The sequence below is a fragment of the Fundulus heteroclitus genome, chromosome 8, assembly GCF_011125445.2.
Source record: "Fundulus heteroclitus isolate FHET01 chromosome 8, MU-UCD_Fhet_4.1, whole genome shotgun sequence".
Lineage (NCBI taxonomy): Eukaryota > Metazoa > Chordata > Actinopteri > Cyprinodontiformes > Fundulidae > Fundulus > Fundulus heteroclitus.
The window spans coordinates 35345045-35350048 of record NC_046368.1 but is presented as its reverse complement, the minus strand read 5'-3'; the positions used below and the strand labels follow the sequence as shown (position 1 = coordinate 35350048).

The window sequence follows — 5004 nt, the reverse complement described above, 5'->3', positions numbered from 1 at the left end:
TATGAAATAATGAAGACCACAATGTTTAGATTTAACATATTGATCCTTATATTCATAACACATACACATATACACACACAAATATATATACACATATATACACAAATATATATATATATATATATATATATATATATATATATATATATATATATATATATATATATATATATATATATACACAAATAGTGAAATCAGCCCGAATACATTTCCATGCAGCACAGGAATGAGGCATCTTCTCTGATCCACGTTCATTACAACAGAACTTTTTTCTGCCACATACAATATGGCGGTGACGTTGACGTGAGAACCTGCGCCCAACGACGCGTCTACGTATATGATGTCTGTGAATGGGACGGTCTAGCCTTTGGAGCACTTCCTGGTTGCGACACGACGTCATCACGTCTACCCCAAGCCGGCGAAAACAGCACCAGCGCCGATAAACAACGCAAAAAAATGGATATTGAATTTTTTTTAATTTTTTTTATTTACTTGTTATTGGTGGAGGAGAGTCGGTTTAGCCGGCTTCGGCGGCAGCAAAACCGGCGACGAATTTTTCTCAGGCTGGAGAAGCGCAGTGGAGAGGTAACATTTACCTGCTATTATTTTCACCCACAGGGACCTGCTAATGATCATAATATACCAGTTATTAAACAAACGCTTGTCAGCAGATTGATGAATATGTTTAAATATAAAATGTTATATTTATTTGTAAGACTTGATATAGGCTTATGTTTGTAACTTTAGTAATTTGAATTGAATAGTTAAATGTGTACAAACCCTGTAAATAACTGACTTAAATCACTACTTTCACTATCACTAATGTTGTGTTGAGAAGCCAAACTAATATTGAGAAATAAATCATTATTTGTCTAAATTGTTATCCCCTTACTGCCTGATTTTATTTGTAATTATATAACGAAAAAATAATACAGGAAATATAAATCTAAATATAAAAACGTAAAAAAAAAAAAAAGTTAAATAGGGGATCTAGATGAAGTAAAATAAGTAAAGGCCAGAATTGTTTGGTCACAAATTAGCAACACCAGGCGTTAAGGGGTTAACATTCACTAGAATTATATCAGCTAAAATGACATTGCTATCATCTAATCCTGTTGTTCTTAATCTTCATGTCTCTATCCAGACAAGGCCGATGTACCGCTGCATCAACTTAAATGCACAACATCTCCCTGGGAGCCGGTGACATCATGGCCCCATACGATGAAGTGCAGGACGACATGCCAGAGGATGAGGAGGGGGAGAACGTGTTGGAGGCAGTCAGTGGTGCTCCCTGGCGGGACCAGCTGTCTGCCGAGGTGTCTGCCCTGGAGGAGGGTCTACCCGACCACGATTACATTTAGATGGCAAGTATAATCACTTTTTAGCTTTTCTCATGTAAGGGTTATGAAAACAGTTGTAGTAAAGTCATTTTCTGCGTCGTCTTAAACATTTTTAGGAACATGGCAGCCGTCGATTGGGTCAGCCCTGCAAACCCTGATGGATGATGTGGTGAACAGTGGAGAGAGGCATCCCACACCCCCCAGATGATGTCCCACTCGCAGTGATAAGACTCCAAGGTCATCTGTGTGGCATCCCATCCAGTCCAGCAGCACCACCAGGGACTCGTGCTCAGTCAAAATTGTATATATATATATATATGTATGTATGTTCTTTAGTAATATTTATTTTTAAATCTTCTGTAAATAGTTAAAATGTTTTTGATAGTTTATTGTAAATACTTGTTTCCCTAAAAATAAATTGATGTTATCACTGAGAAGTTATTCTAAGTTTACTTAAATTGTAAAGAAGTGATGAAACAGATGATGTAAAAGGTTAAAAGACTTTAAGAACACACAGACAACAATAACTTTTATAAACAATTTAATAATTTAATTTAACAATAACAGCAACACAGAACCTGAGGATAAACCATGGCCAGGTGGCAGCATAGGCTTCCCACTGACCCCCTGCCCTGTCCCTGGATCTTTGCATTCCTAAAGTAGAGGAAAACAATTTGTGTCAACAGATGCAATTTTCTGTAGTGTTTCTGTGAAGCTAGAAAAAAGGAGTGTTTATATATATATATGTATGTGTGTGTGTGTGTGTGTGTGTGTGTGTATTTCATTACATTAGCCAAACCTGCACATACTTTGTATTTTTTTTCCAAGTTGTCCCACTTTTTTTTGGCCTGTTGTGGCTCGACTTCACCCTCCAGGCCCGTTTTTTGCAGGATTGTTCTAAACAAGAGAAACGAGAAGAGATAAACACGCAAGGATCCCTACTATCACAACTATAAGATTTTAAAAAAAGTAACATCTGGGCATCATTTGATGTGATCAAAAGATTATATTTGTACGTTGGTGTTTGAACAGGACTTCTTTGAACTTGTGTGACTTTTACATATAAATGCAACATGTATATGGAATTATGTCTCAACTCTTACCTCCATCCGACTGCGGCAGTATTTTTGGCCCCGGTAAAGAGGTGGTCATTTTGCCCACGGAGTTTTATCAACTCCTCTGTATGCTCCCTGCTCCCTAGAACAAAATGACATGTAAAGCATATTTCTGTTATGTCAACAGGAAAAATGACTGTTCTGTATAATTACGCCGGTATTGTTCTTCAAGTGAATTATACTTTAAACCTTATTATACTGTACTGTAAATTAACTATACGTTATTGAGTATTCAAACAAAACGTTTGCAGTATTGACAGCCCAGCACAGCTTGACTGATGTTATTTCTTCAGCTGCATTAAGCTTTGACAGTTCTAATCACTTGTAATAAACTGTATGAGAATAAATTGATCGGATTTGTGAGGGACATGGCTATCAGCACAGTTACAATAAGATGTAGGTTAAAATAAAAAATTGTGACATTTTTATTCAGTCTTTTAATGTTGCTAAAAGTCTCGTATCAACAGATTAGCTCTAAGTTTTAGCTTTAGCTGGTCCTACAAATTCCGGTGGCTCCATTACCGTCATGTATTTTAATAATGTTCAGTTAAAAAAATAAAAACAAACTACTTACATAGCTGTACTCAGCACTACTGCCAGCGCTGCTGCTGCTTTCCATTAGTCTTGATGAAAATCCGCCTTCTTTCTTCTTTTTAAACTACTAAAAAAAAAGCGAGCAAAGCACCTTGGGAAATCTTATGGCAGGCAAGGCCAGTAAGGATGGTCGCGGTGCATCCTCAGAATTCAGGGAAAAGGAGGACGCATTTGAAGGCTGCATTTTAAGCATCCTCAGAATTTTTGCCAAATGGGACAGCCTCCGCGCATCGTTGTGACGTCACCGGCCTTAAAATGCGTCCTTCGAAGGAGACACAGCTGCTGTATTGTCAGCTGAGCACGTTCAACCGTTCATCATGGCTGCGCCCGTAAGATGTTTGTATGCATTTGTTTCCAGACGAAGAAAGCCCAATAATAGCATTTTCTGGCGCCAGCTGGCAGTGATCTTGATGGCAAGAAAAAAGAAAAAGCCCAATCCATCCATCCATCCATTTTCTAACACGCTTATCCCTGCGTTCGCAAGGTGCCGGTCTCTATCTCCAGCTGTCAATGGGCGAGAGGCGTTGTATAAACTGGACAGGTCGCCAGTCCATCGCAGGGGAGAACTAGTCCAGACTTTTGCCCAATTTACTGTTATATCACCAAGACCTGCTGCGCCAGAATAGCACAGGCGTCGTGCCAAACGATTTATCCCCGCCAGAATTTGTATTCCCTGCGCCGAGAGCGCATTCAACTGGAAGAATGAACCCAGTCAACTCTGCCTCATTTCCAACCTATTAGGCGTGGAAATGAAGATGTTTTACTTTTCTTAACGAAATATAGCAATGGTGTCGTTACATTATCGTTCAGTTTGTGTGAAAAAACTGAAAATGTAACACTTGTTAGTGCGATCATCAAGGATTGCTATGTCGGTTAAAACTCGATTATGAGAAAGTAAACGGCTCTGTGGTCATTTTCACATGTGTCACGAAAATATTAGCTTTATGTTATTAGATTGTCGCATGCCTGTCTGCTTAAACCAAAAATCCACCTTCCTGAATTCATCACAGATGTCTGCTTGTTCGTCTTTTTTCTTTTTCTTTTCTTTTTGACCCGCATGAATGGATCATATAGAGCGGATTTCACGTGTGATCAAATGAACACTGAATAAAGGTACAGCCAAAATTAACAGATTTAATAATATTTTAATTCAACCAAGAACCATATAGAGATATTAACCATATTTAGAAAACGAGATATGTCTCTTTTAAAAATAGAACAATGTATTAGGAGTTTAAAAAATCTATTTCATTTTATTAGAATGTGATATTTAAAATATTTAGACTTCACAAAGCTGAAGGTTAAAACTTTTATTGATTTCAAAAATACAATACAAAATTCTACAAATTCCGAAGGGGATAACTGGTTTGGCACAACGAGTTTATACAACGCGTCTCGCCCATTGACAGCTGGAGATCGGTTACCTGACTCCGCCAGATAGATTTGCTCCGCATATCCATCTGGAAACCTTCCGTTGAAGTAATTTTGGGAAGGGGCGAAAATACTGGTTAGCTGATTGGCCTATGTTGGTGATAGACGGGCCAAATAAACCAATCAGATTCGTTGTCGCTCTGTTACGAGCGACGACGAATCACAACCACAAGCCAAGCTACTCTTGCTGCTGCAGGTAAAGGCTCGTTAGCTCAGCAAATAAATACTCTGTAATTCCGATAAAACTTGCTCAATAGCCACGCTAACGCTAGTTTCATCGGCTGAAGCCGCCATGTTCTTTAGACTGAACTGACGCGCTTCCCGTTGCGTCACACCTCAACCCGCCTCAAAGCCAACGCTGATTGGACGTTCGTTTGGTGAACGGCTCCAAATTTTCTTTAACGGAGGGTAGCCAGACTGATCTGCGAGTGAAACCTTGAAAGCTCGCGAGATCAGGATGGTCTCACGAGGCTAGGAGATCGGCACCAGCACCTCGCAAACCCATCGGGGATAAGCGTGTTAGA

At 39.2% G+C, this 5004-nt stretch overlaps 2 long non-coding RNA genes across 2 annotated transcripts; one reads left to right on the top strand and one right to left on the bottom strand.

Moving 5' to 3' along the window:
- The first annotated feature begins 545 nt into the window (after positions 1-545).
- On the top strand, positions 546-1364 carry LOC118563997. The gene is made up of 2 exons (XR_004931588.1): positions 546-585; positions 1145-1364. It is a non-coding gene; the product is annotated as an uncharacterized LOC118563997 (long non-coding RNA).
- A 500-nt stretch (positions 1365-1864) lies between these two features.
- Positions 1865-3248, bottom strand: LOC118563996. Its single transcript, XR_004931587.1, has 4 exons — positions 3030-3248; positions 2444-2537; positions 2150-2237; positions 1865-1994 (listed from the first exon to the last, which is right to left on the bottom strand). It is a non-coding gene; the product is annotated as an uncharacterized LOC118563996 (long non-coding RNA).
- Between the last annotated feature and the right edge of the window lie 1756 nt (positions 3249-5004).